Below are 15,571 nucleotides of genomic sequence, written 5' to 3'. Positions count from 1 at the left end.
GGTGGTGGGGTATCAAGGGGTGTTCGATTCATCCTCATCCTCCATCTCTATCAGCCTATCTGGCTATCCTTCCATACCACTGTCCCTCCTTATCCTGTGCTGAGCCAGAGGAGACCATCCAGTCACTCTAACAAAGCCATAAGTCTGCCGTACTTACAGCTCCCTCTCAGGCCTCACAATGGATGGGTAATGACAGCGCTGTCTGGAGGGGGCTGTGGGAGTTGGGCCATTCTCTCCAGTAATGGAAGCAGTTACTGCCATTCCCTATACACCTGCAGGAACAGCTAACTGTTAACCACTGTGATCTATGGCAAGGCCTTACCGCACTAGGCTAAGGTTGAAGGGTTGTACTGACACCGCTGAATTAGGGCATGTCTGCACAACACATCTTTTTTTCTGTCTCTGCTATGGTGCATGAAGTTATTCTGCACCACGTTGAGAGCTATGGAGAAGCATTGGGGTTATTTATAAACAAATGTGCACCAATGAATCAGTGCTGGTTCAGCTCTTAGAACTGCGGACTGACAATCCAGCATTCCTGACATTCACTGATTTAACGCAGACATAAGATGCTGCCACATCTTTACTACCCTGTCACCGCTTTGAACGATGGGAAACCCAAACTGCCTGTAACATTAAGCACACCACTACGGGCTGACTGTCCTCGAACGCTTTCCAATCCCACAGAGATTTACGAGCAGAACCAGATCCATTAATCCATTGTTGATTTGCTGTGGCTGCCCTGCAGGGTTTTTGGGATCAGATATCATACAGTGCTGAAACTCACGCCGTTGCACAGCAGGGCAGACTGTAACACCCTGACCGGCGTTAAAAATGCTGCACCGAGCATTAGGGAATTAAATACAAGTCAGTGTTTTTCAAATTTAAATTCATGGCACATTTGAAATTCCTGCATGCTCACATTCTTTCTTATTCACGCACAACCTGACAGATATATGAACTTTCGACAGAAAACACTGTCACTTACATCAAAAATTACGACATAAAGCAGAGTGACAATCCATAGAGGGCCCCGTACGAGTGAGTTAGAGGTGGTACACAATGTGATAATGAGCCAGGCTGCAGGGAAATCTCATCAGCTCTCCGCAATCAATTTAACAGTGTTTACAAAGCCATAGGCTGGGGTTTGTGCTAGGGGACAGAGCACCGGTCACCTGGTCTTCCACTAGATCCCCCTGCTAAGCTGGCCTCTCCTGGGTAAACCTCCACAAAGCCCCCTCATGTCTGACACCACCAGGTCCTTCAAATACTGCTATCAGACAGAGGATTAGGTAATCTCACTATGATACTGTCTTTTTCTCTCTTTCTATCACTTTTTCTTCCTCATTGCGGCCCCCTTTCTCTACCCCTGCATTCTCATACCTTACAACCTCCCTCCCTCCCTCCCTCCCTCCGTCTGGCCTGTTGAAGTGCTTGTTCTGCTCAGGGCACATCTATCCTCGGGGGTCCTTACGTTCTTAAGTGCCTCCAGAAAAGGTTAGGTGGCAGGTAATTGTCCAGCTGTGGTCGGGCTTATCTTAATTGTGGATGCGTCAGTGCAAGCTACACTTTCTTTGATGAAGAGACTTACAGTATGTGGAATAAAGCGATGGGAGGATTTACCATTTTGAGGCGTATTTGATATTTTACCTTTGGTTGTTTGTGCTTTGATTTTGCATACTATTTACATATTTTTGTGTCTTTATTGTCTATTTTTCCAAAATGTCTTTTCCATGCACCGCTGTGTAGTTTAAAGTATAACAAACTAAATATGTGTTTGTCTTGGTGATCCTACACATGCATAGTGGATAAAACAATGCTGACATCATGGTGTTAAAATCCAAATGATCAGGTCTTCAGCCGTTCTAAATCCATACTTCTATTAGCCATCTGATCATATATATATTATATATCTACACGTCGATAGGAAGCTTTAGGGGGGTTAGTGTTTGCATTGCCCCAGTCAAAGGTCATGACTGACCAATAAAATATTTCCAGAGCATCATCAATAACTCCGACATGCAGACTAATACAGTATGGGATTGTGGGTAGGGGGAGGAAGCCTGCAGTGGTTGCTTCGAGCAGAATGGATGAACAAGAGGCCAAAAGGTTATTGGACAGACTTTGGCCCCCTGCCCCTGCACCCTCTCATATGTGCATTTGATAGCGACAGGGGCAATTATAAAGGTATACTTCAGACAGGTCAAATGGGAGAGGGCAAAGTGCAGAACCTTTAAAGCACTGGTTGGAGTCAAAGGTTAGGGTGGACATAGGACATCATAGTGTGCCGCTGGGCAAGCGGTAATGGAATCAGAGCTATAAAGACACAGACTGATGAGAAGGATAAAATGGATCATATCCTTTCTTCATATGTGATACTTGCATAGATATAGAAAATTGCATGAGCCATTCATGACCAAAATATAAAATTATGGCATTAAAATTGTGTTCAGCTTGACTGCATTAACTAATTGTCTGGTGTGCTTTCATACATGTATGTTGTCTGAGGAACTATAAGGCTTTGTGTCTATTAAATATGAAAAGCCCAAGGTCAGTGAAGGTCATGGCATGCATTTAGCACCAGTGACCAATGCCAAATGTAAAGGTCAAAGTGGAATTGCCGGAGTCGGAGCAATACAACGTTTGCTCGTCCACATTTATGCATCCCATTGGCAGTGATTTATGGAGGGAGATAAGCGTGCGGATGGGAAGAAAACACTCTCTTTCTCCTATCCCGTCAGACTCGGTAAATACACTACTCACTCATATCAATCACCATGTCACAGAGAATCGCCACTGTATGCTTCCTGCTCAGATTAAAAACTGCCTTTGTCTTGCTCTGCCTTCTCCCTCCAGCTCTGGGGAAAACACTGGCGGTATTGTTGCTATTTCACAAGCTCTATATTAGCATTTCAAACAGCCGTGGTACAAAAGTAGTGAGCATGTTCAAAGTCAGCGGCATGCTTTCGTTACGTGCCATCTTCCATAGATAGATTCCATACTGTATCAATCACACGCTATAGATGCATTGATCTCAAAAGTGCTGAGGAGAAAACGGCTTGCATTTTGAAAAATGCTGTTATGTGACAAAATGATGGGGTTTTTTTTGGGTAATATAATGTTCCTCCCTCTTCTGTTTATTTCTAGGCCCTGCTGTGTTAGTTTATTCTCTTTTAAGGGCCTCCATGCATTTGGTTTGCATTAGAAAAAAAACAGAAACGTCTACACTGTTACTTTCATGAGAATACAGGGCATTTATAAGAGTTCAGGTTGGAGCAGGTTTTATGCTTATAAAACATATCACTGCTGATTAAAATCAATTCCCCGTCCTCTGCATTCCTGTGCTGCAGCCAGACGGCCTGTTCGGCATTTTGCGAGAGCAGCCGCTCTGGGGGGGCCTTGACTGGGCCAGCGATTAACTCCATATCCCGGTTTTTAGAATTCTGTAGGCCTCTTGAACATGAACATGCTCCCCATGTCCTGTTGGCTCCTTAAATGTGAAAACCAGCCTGTCACTGGTGCACCACAGCTTTCGCAAACTACCCCCAAGTGGTTTAGAATCCAGCCAGGGAAAAGTCCAAAAAGAAAACACGCGTTTGAACTGCGGGCCAAAGCGGAAACACGGTCTAGTAAGCTGCTTTTCAACCTGAACCATAAAGACCATTTTTTCCTTTCCTCCAATAGTAATAAATGTGTTATTTTCCTTTATTACACATATTATGTTTTCCACGGTAAGATCAAAGGGTGATAATGCGCGACACCACAGACACCTCCGTATATTACCTGACATTTTCCATTTAGTTCTCCATCAGTCTGCATTTCAGCCTGCATGCACCTTCAATGTGACAAAAACCTCTTTAATACCCTAAAAACCGCGGTAGCTGTAGTATAGAACGTTCCTCTGGAAATCATATCACTTTCATTGCGTCGGCTGTACAGGTCAGTTTTGCAGATCAGATTCTTACCATTTTAATACCAGCGATGACATTTCCCGACACACCGGCCGTTAAACCATCTACTCTTCCCTCCCTGGGAGAACAACAGTTCTGAAGGCCGTTTATATACAGGACAAGTTCTGTGCGATCTGTCACATTCATCTCTATTTCCCATTCACCACGGGGCATTTGAACCACATCAGAATCTATTACCACCATGCAGATTCAGCCCCCGCTGACAATACAAATCATGATAAGATGGAGCAGTGACTCCATAAACACCCTCGCCTATATATCACATCAGCTGGGCTGGATAGCAGATCCCACTTGTGATCTATGTGATCATCTATTTATATGGATGGACTAAAGATAGAGATATCATTACATCTCAGACTGTCTTTAACCTGTGTCTGTTACAACCCCATTCAAACAACAGATATAAATAGTTGTGTGTGCGTATATATATATATATGTGTGTGTGTGTGTTTATCTGCAGGAGGCATCCATCACCCAGCAGTAGGAGTTCAAAATCAGTTGCTTGTGAGGAGAGATTTATGCTGTAATGCATCAAATCAACAGACCTTTACAGTAAAATATGATTTTATCAATAGGCCTGATCAATAGTGCATGCAAGCCGCTGTGTAATTATCACAGAGGTCCGTATCAATAAAACTGTCACGCATGACCTCCTGCCAAAGGCTATGGAGCTGGGAGTCACAGACAGTTGAAGAAAGGTTGGTGTCGTGGCCCTGAGATGTTTGATTACCTGTACATAAGGTCATGTCTTAGATGCACCATAACTTATCAGGACATCGTGGCTGACAGGAGAGTCAGAGGAGGAAAGTTTGAACAGCAGCGACTGCCACTACAGCTGCACTGCAACACATTTGAACCTCTATGTAAATGATGCATTTTACTGGCCAATTAATAGTGGCGGGTCTGTTTAAAAAATTGTCATTGTCAGTGAATTGTGTTTCTTTGCACCTTTGCAGACATTATAGATTATAAATGATAGCGACACGGATGACGGTCTTTACTGGAGTGAGGCTCGTTTGTCCTAAAGCAAGGCAATCCGAGAGTGGAAGAAAGACTGTCAAAAAGAGCTTTGTATTACACTGTAGTGGGAGCTCTCTGCATTAACACACACACACACACGGTCACACACACACATACAGTACACCAGAGAGAGAGAGCGAGCGTGAGGCAGGGACCAATGAGGCAGTTTATATCGGGATTTTGTTTCACAGCCACGGCCTCCTGGGAGAGAGGGGTCTGCCAATAACACTTAAGAGACAGAGCAGGAAAAGTAAGTGCTTTTATTACAGCTCATCACTCATGTAATTTCTGGCAGCATTTGTGATTACAGATCAAGTGATTGACTAACTACACATTCGGCGGCTGAGTTATGAACCGGGTGCCTACCATTCCAGCCCCGGCAGATTCTCCGTGTCAGCTGTAACTCATCCTCTCCCAGAGTGCTAAATCAGAGAGCGCACCGCGGCCGGAAGAGTTAAATAATAACTTGAGCTTTATTGTAAATCTGTCAGAAATTAAACCTACATGGACGTCATCTTGGCCCTGATGTTGTTCTGCATTGGGTGAAGAGGCTGGATGGAGGGGATCAATAGAGGCCCTGATGGAGGTATTGATGGATGACAGGTGAAGTGGGTGTGTATGCGTGCGTGTGTTTGTGTATGGGTGTGCGTATGTGTGTGTAAGGGCTGGGATTGAATCGCCCTGGGGTTAGGTAGAGAGCACGGCTCAGGGTGTTTAATCGACAGGTCTCACCTTGAATCGATTGGCAGGAGTCTCACAGGGCAAAGACGTGATACACACAACCAACACTTACTCACACACACCAAAACAAACCGTAGGGAGCATAACAGACGATGGGGTGGGATGCGGCCAGATGTCTCAATGCCATTATTACTGCATGCCTGTAAGTAGTCAGTGTTGGGTTTGGTACTCACCAAACACTTTTGTTTTACTCATCACTCCCATGGCAGCAGCTCCTTTTAAATACCATTGCTTAGGTCCACAAAATTTACACTTGTGTCCTCTTTCATCTTTAAACCCTGGGATCAATGTCATTAATAGCTTTGATGACGACTACGGTGATGAAAGCAAAACAGGAATGATAATATATATGCTCAATATTTCTTACAGCTGGTACATTAAGTGAAATCTTTATAACTTGATTTCTAAATATAAAGTGTTTAAAATGATAAAATAGCGATAATTACTACATTACTAGAGGTATTATGGAGTAATATTAGTACTTTTGAGAAATCATTTTACTTTTACTTTGAGTGATGTGTCTAGCCCAACAGTACCAACATTGCAGTGCCAAGTTACTGACAAAAGGCCCTTTTTGTCAAATGCAGATAATGGAAAAAAAGCAACAACATCACATGCGCCATTTATAATGAAATCCTGACAAGAAGAATTACCATGTGGTTGTGGTCTGTGCTGTGGCAATGAACCAGTTTGCATATAGTACAAGGCTAATGAAGGCCCTCTCTCTACGAAACATAAAAAACAAAACCGAACAAAGACACAGAGCAATGCAGACTCAATGGAAGCTCTGTTTCCTGTAATGATCATACTTTACTTTGAGAAACCTCATCATATTGTATTATCTCACACTCAAAAGAGCCACAGCAGCATGCATGTGTGACTCATACTGCAGAGACGGGCAGCCATGAAAACACTCCACCGTGAAATGTCTTACAAGAGGCCAAGATCTGAGAGGGCGTTATGTCTTTAATAAACAACACACTGTAAGTATTAAAATGAATGTGGCTCAGTAGTACATGTAGTTAAAAAAAAAACTCAACCCTCTCAAGTTCTGTTGAAATGTGGCGATTCAAGGACTCTGCAGCTCCTTCATGCGGCTTTGACTGTAAGACCAAAGTCTAATGCTTTCAGATGAGGTCAAGGTTCGTGAGTGTCGTTGACTGAGACGGTTTGGAAGAAGAGCATATTTGCCAAAGCACAGTGTGGGGTAAAGTGAAGGCCATTAATGCTGATCTGGAGTCTGTTTTAGAGAGCTCTTGCAGAGGAAAGGAGGCTGTTTGCCAGCCACCTTGGAGCCAAAAGTATTTAGCTTTCTATGTGGTCGCCAGAAAAGTATTATCAAATAGATGATAGAAGGCACATTCTCTCACTTTTGGGGACTGTTGCGCAGAAATGCTTTTGACACCGACGACGTTAAGGATATGAACACACTTTGATTTAAAATTGTTCACATGGCCTGACGGAGAAGGGTACATATACACATTTCAACATTAAAACATCAGATCTATCACATTGGTGCACCCTCTGTGGATTCTTATAGATTCTCCCGAGAAGACACCACCCGTCTGTGCGTAGGACAGTACCTGAAGGGTTCAGAAGAGGACGGATTTGGAGAAAGAGACGTTTCCACTCGTGGTCCTGGGTACAAGGAAGGGGAAGACATTTGAATTTGCTGCACAGGGCTCACATGGGGACAAGAATTGTAAATCGGAGACTTGAGACCAGTGTGTAGTCTAATTCTTGAGCGGTGACATGAAGCCACCGTCTGAGCTGCAGGACCTGTACATCTCCCAGGAGGTCTGGGTTTAGGTCTGAAACTGGGACTCTGCAAAATGCTGCTGTCACTTCCACATTCTTGGATCAGTTCACTCGGATGTGTAGATCTCTCCTGAGGACATGAAAACATATGAAAAAAGACAAGAAAGCAAGAGGAGATATGAAAACGGTCCAGTTTGTCCTGAAGTTAAAAGTCTCTCTAACTTAACTCTTACTTCCTCACTGCTTGTAAATTACTGTTCTTGCAGCAGTACACGACTGAAATCACACCTCAAGCCTGCCAACTATACTTGCTTGTTTAATCTCAGCCAAAGTGCTTCAATAATGCCTCTCGAAATACAAAACCACTTAGCTCTCTCAATCATGTTGTAGAATGAACATTTATTGTAAGTATAACAATTAAGAGGCTGAGGGCCAGCAGCTCTGCGACATCACGGGGTCATCCTGATGTTTCCATGAACTCTCTACTGTCAGCTTTCTAATAAAAGAAAAATTATGTTTAGATTGTACTGAGACAAAAAAATATCAAATTTAATATGTGCAAACCCAGATGTTTGTTTCTCTTGGATGACATACACCTGCTCATGGGAAACACATTACTGACAAGCTGGAGCATTTAGATTAATTCTTTGTAAACCACATTAACACTCACCTTTGGGGCCTCGGCTGAAACTCTGCTATGAGCTTGTCGTGTTGTCGGTAGCCGGGGCAGAGCGCTGGCATTGGGCCTGCACTGCTCTCCCTCCGACCTGGGTAAAAGATGCAAAGTGGTGAAGACTACGTCTCTGCTTCTGCATGGTTCTTTTCCCAGTTCCCACGGTCCTGCTGTCCTGCGGCTCTCCCTCACATCCCCCTGGTTGCATTTGATTGATGGGCGGCCATTTCCTCTCCTGTCCATCCTCCTCGCAGACCTGGCAATGGCAAATGCTGAATCGTGTAACGCTCCATCTCCCTCATCTTTGTTTGGTCTTTCTTCTTCCTCTGCACTCTCACTTTCTTCATCTTTTTCCAGCTCCTCCGAGCCCTCTGCTCTCTCCAGACCATGACGCAGCTGGTGATGAACCTGTCAGGCGGATATACAATATCTATTTAGGTTGTTCCTGTTGGGACACAGTCAAAGTAAACTGACTGACAAAGACAAAATTTCAAAGTAGGTATTGTTCACTGTGACTGAAGTCATGGTGTAAATTTCTGGGCAGGTGGTGTGACTTATTCAGGGATGGGCAGTAAAGCTCATATTACTGTAGCATCATGTAGTTCCTATTTTCAGTAAGCAGTAGTGGATTACAATTTGACATTCAGTAATTATATTACAGTTACTAAACCCAGGACAGTGCATTACTTCGACTATCTAAGGGTCACTTGCTCACCGTCTTACCAGGAGTTTCATGAAGAGCCTATATCAGTTTCCAGGATATTTCCAGTTGTTCAGGACGTGTTAGCTTGGCGCAGGGGATGGAGGTGTAGGGAAACAGTTAGCCTCTACCCAAAGAGTTGAAATGTGCCTCTCAGTGGCAATAAAATTAGCTTTCAGTAACAAGAAATGCACGTCCTGGTAACTCCAAAAGTTCTAATCTCTATCTTGTGTCCTCTAAGTTGGCTTGCTAATGTTAGCCACTGGTAAGCCCACATCCAGCTGGGTTTTGTTGTTCTTGTTATGTGTTCATGTGCTTGGCCAGTAAAGTTGATTCTGATAAAACACAAAGGTGTAGCCATGACAGTAGACAATGTTACTAATCTCGATGCTGCTACAAAGAAGCTACAAATTCTAAAATGTGGATGCTTCATACACATCTTCATCCTGGCAGTTTCAAAGTGGATACCTGAGATTAGCGTCACCAATTCAGTATCTGACCAGATGTGAAATATGACCACAATCTTCCCCTCTGTTCCAGAGCTATGGTGCTGAACAACGGCCAGAAAAGAGTTTGCACAGAACTTTATGATGTAACAGTGAAGCTGACCTGATATGAAAGGTCATAGCTTCATTTTATCCTGTGAGACACTTGTATGCGTGTTTTTGTCATAAATAGTGTATCAACTTGATTTATGAGCAAAAACATGTTTTGTTAGGTCACAGTGACTTTTGACCACTAAAATCTAATCAAGTCCAAGCGGACCAAAGTTGCCAAATTTAAAGAAATACCCTCAAGGAGTTCATGAGATATCATATTAACAACAATGGGACATACGTATGTGAGTATGTATGTAGGGACAACCTGAAAACATGATTCCTTCTGGTGTGCAGGCTTAAGGCGTGCACAGGAAAAAAAAATTGACAGTGTTACAATAAATCCACTCCCAAAACTGGGATTTCAGCACGGTATTTCAGGTCTAAGTGTGTACAGTAGTTGATTGTGTGTGTATATGCATGTGCACGTGTATGTGTGGAGGTGAGAGAATTGCCCTGGTAAGGTTGCCTTCATCAGTGCACAGTATAATTCTAATTGGCTTTATTAGGGGGCTTAAATCTAATACCAGCTCTGTGCACTGCCTTAGGCTCTGTGTGTGTGTGTGTGTGTGTGTGCGTGCGTGTGTGTGTGTGTGTGTCTGTGTGTGTGCGCACCTCTGTTTGATGTTTACGACTCACCAGATCTCTCACAGAATGTTTTGTATGTAACAGACATGAGTAGATGGACTAACACAGCCCTACCACAGTAATAAAACTACACCCCCCCTCCGCCCCCGTGCCTCAGTCAATACGCAAATACAGCATTTAGAGGTTCAAGCCCAGTGAACCAGCAGCAGTGTAGCAACAGATGTAATGGTACAGACTTAAGGCAAGAGAAAAGCTGCATGAAACTGCACTGCAACATTTGACCCCATTTAAAAACTTGATACCAATTAGAGAGTTCTGGTTGTAAATAATTTAAGAGATCTCTCTCACTGAACACACACACATAATTTTACGGGCATGCACACATGTATGCATGGATGTGCACGCGCATCGGCACAATCTCACACATTAACCTATGAACATATATGCACACTCCTGTGCACACATGGACACGCACATGCACACACAGTCTCCACCATGCTCTGGAAACAGACTTCTTAATGAAGCCTTCCCCAAGTGAAAGTAGAGCAGAAATACATACTGGCCCATTTCTGCCTTCAGTTCACCCTCCTCTCCTCGCTCTGTCTCTCTCCCTCACCTTCTGCACATCATTTGTTTTATTCATGTTTCGTTGTCTTTCTCTGTTGTCTCAATGAGTTAAATCACAACCCCTAATTTATGGCTACAGGCAAAGACAATTCTACAAACAAACTGGCTGATGAGAGGGGATGACTGAAAACATACGCGCCGAGTGGTGTGTGTAAATCTTAAAATGTCTGTTACTGTCTTTTTATCTATGGTTATTTACATAAGAAATGACAACGTGCGTAAAAGAATGGCTGTGATGCAAAATGAAAAAGGCTGTGCACTGAAGGAGAAGCGGGGGGGGGGGGGAGCAAATCCAGTGACACTGAGTGGGGAGCACTCAGGTGTGGTGAGAGGATTATACAAAACCCTGAGTATGAATGACAGTAAACACCTGAATGACAGAGAGATGGGGAGGAGCGGGAGCTTGGGTGTGTGTGTGTGTGTGTGTGTGTGTGTGTGTGTGTGTGTGTGTGTGTGTGTGTGTGTGTGTGTGTGTGTGGCTCTGGGTGACAGTTTAGTGGTCCTCACTGATATTCTGAGAGGTGAGTGAATATATTCACCACTTAATGTTTTGAGCACTGTGCTGTTTACCCAAGTGGAGCTTGTTAAACAGTATCATTCATTACTGATTTGCTGATTTACAGCACGTATAAAGAAAGCAAAACAATGAATGAAAGAGGACTGGGGAAGCAAACAATGGGTGCGTGGGAATGAGGATGTCAACAAGGCAGGCAGGGAGTGTGGAAGAGGAAGATATCAATCAGAAGTGATCCACTGCAAGAGTTACGGAGCTGTTGAGTTAGCAAGTGAGTTACAGATTGAGCTATACAGTATACAAGTAAGTCAATAAAAGAGCTCCGGAGCAAGAAAGAGGAGGTATGTTTATCTTACTTGCACCGTGTTTTCTCTCTCTGCGCGCTCTGCTGGTAGGGGATTGCTGACAAGGTCTCTGAAGCGAGCTTCGGTTTCTGGGTGAGCACATTCTCTGTTCTCCTCTCTGCTCCCTGAAACACAAACACGCCTCTCTCAGCACCTGCAATCAACACTTTAATGTCCTTCTTGCAGTCTTTAATCCAATCTCTGGCTCATTGTTCTTCATGACTTTTCAGTTGCCACGTCGTGGTGTTTAAACATCATCCAGAGAGAGTGTGTTGATTTCTACAGCTGAAGGCTTGTCAAACTTCTTATGCAATGATCTTACGCTGCATTATCAATACGACCTTGCTGAATTTGATTTTTGACTTGTGTGGTCATGTTGGATAAAAAGCAACCTTTTTTTTTTTTTTTTTTTGCAAGCCATTAGCGGGAGTGCCAACACATTCAGCCCCTCTTGTGGAATGCTCAAATGTGTTTTTAACCTTTGGCTTAAGGTTAAATTCAGAAGAGAGCAATGCATGTTGATTCCTAGATCTGCTCTTAGTGAAATCCCTCACCTCTGGAGCTATATCACTGTACAGCGCTGACTCTACATGAAGCGTGACCCCGTTTCCCCCACGGCGACCCCCTCCTTCCCTTCACAGCCTTGGAAGATAGAAGAGCACAAGGGAAAGGCATGCCAAGGCAGTAGACACTTTTAAGCAAAGATTAAAGGTTTTTCTTTTTAATCAGTCATTTGGCAGCGATGTTAGCATTTCACCCTGGTGCGGCTAAGGATCAATTTTTAATGCTGCTGTGCAGAGTGCAGACAGGGTGATTGGCAAGAGAGAAGCTATTTACAAAGGATCTATTTACAAATTTTTCCATAGAAATATGCAGAGGGCACAATTGACATCTCTTACAGAATTTTAAATAAGCCCTCTACCTTTTTTCATTTCATCACGAGGCACGACCTCTGTGAGCCCCTGATGATCACTGCTCTGTGTGTGTGCGTGTGTTTACTCACATGTAAGAATAATAAAGAAATCTACACCTCTCCCCTGTGTTGCATTGTGTTACATTTCTCCATGTTGTGCTGCCAGGGGCTGGGTAACTAGGTCAATCAACCCTGGTGTAAACACATCATAAGAATCCACCAAGAACATGCTAATGACAATGACTCTTTTTAAATCTATACGTCTCCACTTTCTCTTTCATGCCACAGCAAAGATTTAAATCTAAGGAAATAAGTGCTGTATGCCCTCCCTGTAAATACTTAAGTCTAAAATGACTTTGTTTGCTTGATGCTGTTGCGTTAAATTGACTTTATGTAAGTTACGTTCTTTAAGTAGGACAAGCATCAAATCAACTTGCACCTACAGTAAATTTCGGTGTCTTAAACAGTGGTGACCTCTGAGGGGTTCGCTAGACAGACAGGCCACATTCCCACATGAAAGAGAGCCGACAAATGAAATGTTCAGACCCACACAAGTTTATGTTTGGACAGACTTGACACCGCTGTCACCCCAAGCATCAGTCTTCATATCCATCCATGAATCAATCCATATATCCATCCATCCATTATCCAACCGTCCATTCATCCATTATCCAACCAACCATTCATTCATGCAGTCAACCAGCCTTCCAGCCGACCAACCCACACACCATTGATCCAATGATTGACCCTGCACTGGGTGGATCAATACTCTCTTGAATGGCATCATTGTACAGGCTTCGGCACAATGGGCAGGCGTTGTTTGTGCAGTTCATTTCCAAGGTAGCAAGGCCGTGCAGGGCTCTAACCTGAGTCAACTCTCCTTTCTCCTCCGCTTAAATGATCACAACAAAGAGAGAAAAGGGGGCAGTGAAAAAGACATTGAGCAGCGAGCATCTTGTACACATGGAACAAAAGGGACAGTGGTCCATGTAAAACTACTTGTAATGACTCCCGGCTATGAGATACTTCAGATAAAGATGCCTGTGGACACGGCAGGTTTACAGACACATAATTGCGCTGTTACACAGGCAAGAAGACAGACAAGAGTAACAGCATACATTCAAACAGATGAAAGAAGTCATGTGTGCTGGTGCAGATCAGGAGCGAACTGAGGGTTAAGTTAAACTGAACCGTGTCACGCAGACACATTTCATCTCCACTTCGACCTCACATAACTTAGATCCATTATCTATAATCGCTTATCTTTTGCAGGGTTGTGTGTGTGTGTGGGGGGGGGGGGGGGGGGGGGCAGGGGCTGAAGCCGATCCTGGCTGACATTGGGCAAGAGGTGGGGGACAGCCTGGACAGGTCGCCAGTTCATCACATGGCTGACACATAGAGACAATCAACCATTCAGGCTCACATTCACACCCCCGCCAAATCACCTAACCTGTATGTCTGTGGACTGCAGCAGGAAGCCGGATCACCTGCCGGACACCTATGCAGACATTGGGAGAACATGCGAACTCCACATGGAAAGGCCACAGCGAGCCGGCGGGTTCGAACCCAGAACATTCTTCTAATCACTGCACCACCACGCCGCCACTCCATTACTCTATGTAAGTAAAGTCATATTGTATAGAAAGAATTACCACAGACAACTGCAGTAAAGGCATTCCTTAAGCAACATTAACCTGGAGGAGCAGCAGTATTCCACACACTCATGTCCCATATATCACTGTGGAGCTTATTGTGGCTTGGTGTGCATACAGAAACCCTGCTGGGTTAGAGCTGAGGCCGGGTCCTGGCATTAAATGACTGGGACTCTGACAAGTCTCGGAGTTCTGTCACTGCGGTTCACAGGTCTTGTTAGCCGAGGTGTCGGCAGGGGTGGAAATGAGTGTGTGTGAGTGTGTCTCTCTGTATGTGTGTATATGTGTGCGAGGTGAGCATTAGACAGCACTCCTACCTCCACCTCCTCACCTGACACCAGCAATAAAACTAAACAGGCCAAGGTGCTATGCTGTGTGTGTGTGTGTGTGTGTGTGTGTGTGTGTGTGTGTGTGTGTGCGCGCACACGGAAAAAAAGGGGCACGTGTGCTGCAGGGTTGTTGCTGCTGTCACCAATTTGCCGGGGCCTCCAGACGGGAGTAGGAGCAAGGTGACGGAGCTGTGGCTTGATAAACACAGAAGCCCTGCTTCGATTTCCCATCCAGTCCACTTTGGAAACACATGGCTCTTCCTGGGCGCTCCTGGCCCGGGGAAGGAGGAGGAGGAGGGGGGGGCAAAAGGGGAGGAGGAAGGCGAGCCACAAGAGAGACATAGTGATGGGTGTGCAGTGAGGAAGATAGCAGTCAGGTGGAAGGAGGGAGTGATAGGGAGGAAGTATGTGGTTGAGATGGGAAGAGGGCAGGAAGAGGTGACAGGCCTGGTGGGATCAGGTGTACTGACTTCCAAAAAGATGACAGCGCTACCATGCTTCCATAGTCTGACAAGACAGACAGAAAAAAGAAGGCTTGTTGTGAGAAATTTGAGTGATCCTCTAAACATCTTACACTCTCAGAAAGATGCTTGAAAGGTATAAACAGAGCCATAGGATCTCTCTTCTTAGCCCCTCTCTCTCTCTCAATCTTTCATTTCACTCCCTCCATCTCTTTCTGTTTTGCTTGGTAACAACTCCCAGTGTTCCGCCTTTCAACTGACATCAGAAGTTTAAAGACCGGCTCCAGTTGGAGGAGCAGAGGAGTGTCAGTGAGGGAGGTGAGGCACCAAACTCCCCTCTGCCCCCCTAGAGAGTTAAGGAGATCACATTTTAACCCCCCTACCAAACCCCACCCTGCCGCTCCTCTCCTCCATGCCTTAATACCAACATAAGAGGACAAGTGTGGGCTCTAAGCACCAGTGATCAAACACGAGCGGCTGCTGGGTGCGCTAGGCTCAGGACGGTTGGCCTAATAGGATTGGAAGCCCCCAGGTGAGCCAAAGGACACCTCCAATCAGCGTGATTAGCCAAGGGCTAAGCAGCGTTTCTAGCTATAGCACTGAGTGATGCACAGTGCTAAAAGGATCACATGGGTTGTGGAGAATGCAAGCAAGCCACGGAGTGCCACGGTTGATGGTGCATGT

The sequence above is a fragment of the Chaetodon trifascialis genome, chromosome 6 (genome assembly GCF_039877785.1).
Source record: "Chaetodon trifascialis isolate fChaTrf1 chromosome 6, fChaTrf1.hap1, whole genome shotgun sequence".
NCBI classification, from domain to species: domain Eukaryota; kingdom Metazoa; phylum Chordata; class Actinopteri; order Chaetodontiformes; family Chaetodontidae; genus Chaetodon; species Chaetodon trifascialis.
The sequence above is the reverse complement of the archived record's forward strand: the minus strand, read 5'-3'. Positions refer to the sequence as shown.